Below are 667 nucleotides of genomic sequence, written 5' to 3'. Positions count from 1 at the left end.
ACGTTAATCTACATGACGTACTATATATGCAAGCCAACAATATATTTGTGCCCTTTCGATCATTTCATTGACTTTTTTTGGGGTTATCCTAGGTTCTCTACACATATGCTGCTATGTATGATAATCTATATAACTGTATTTGTGTATACCTGAATAAACTTACAAATTTATACTAGTGTGTAAAGTGAAGTCACGTTGTTTAATTTTATTGCGTTATCCTAGGTTAAATGTACACACAGTGTGTACTCATAACACCGTGTGCTCTGAAGATTATTAAAATAATAAATGTACATTTAAATATATTAAATCAAACTATTACCTTATTTTTCTTAACATTTGGTAGATGAGAGAAATTTTGTACTGAGACTTATCTCCCCAGCGGTAGCGTGGCCGAGTGGTCTAAGGCGCTGGATTTAGGCTCCAGTCTCTACGGAGGCGTGGGTTCGAATCCCACCGCTGCCAGAGTTGTTTTTCCATAATATTCAATGTTTTCGTATTTTTTGAAGTTGCTTACTGGATACTACAACTATACATACAATTTCAAGTTATATTAAACTCTCAAACTACGTAAAAAAATGATGCAAATGAACGATTCTACTTGGATTTTGGTAGGCATTTCAAAAAAACACTCGGATAGAGATGTTTTTAGATACAAATGAGAAATTCC

At 33.9% G+C, this 667-nt stretch overlaps 1 non-coding gene across 1 annotated transcript; it reads left to right on the top strand.

The window, feature by feature from the left end:
• The first annotated feature begins 380 nt into the window (after positions 1 to 380).
• Positions 381 to 462, top strand: TRNAL-UAG (transfer RNA leucine (anticodon UAG)). Its single transcript has one exon. It is a non-coding gene; the product is annotated as a tRNA-Leu (tRNA).
• Positions 463 to 667: the final 205 nt, after the last annotated feature.

Source organism: Cherax quadricarinatus, chromosome 25, assembly GCF_038502225.1.
Source record: "Cherax quadricarinatus isolate ZL_2023a chromosome 25, ASM3850222v1, whole genome shotgun sequence".
In the NCBI taxonomy this organism is placed as follows: domain Eukaryota; kingdom Metazoa; phylum Arthropoda; class Malacostraca; order Decapoda; family Parastacidae; genus Cherax; species Cherax quadricarinatus.
The sequence above is the reverse complement of the archived record's forward strand: the minus strand, read 5'-3'. Positions and strand labels throughout refer to the sequence as shown.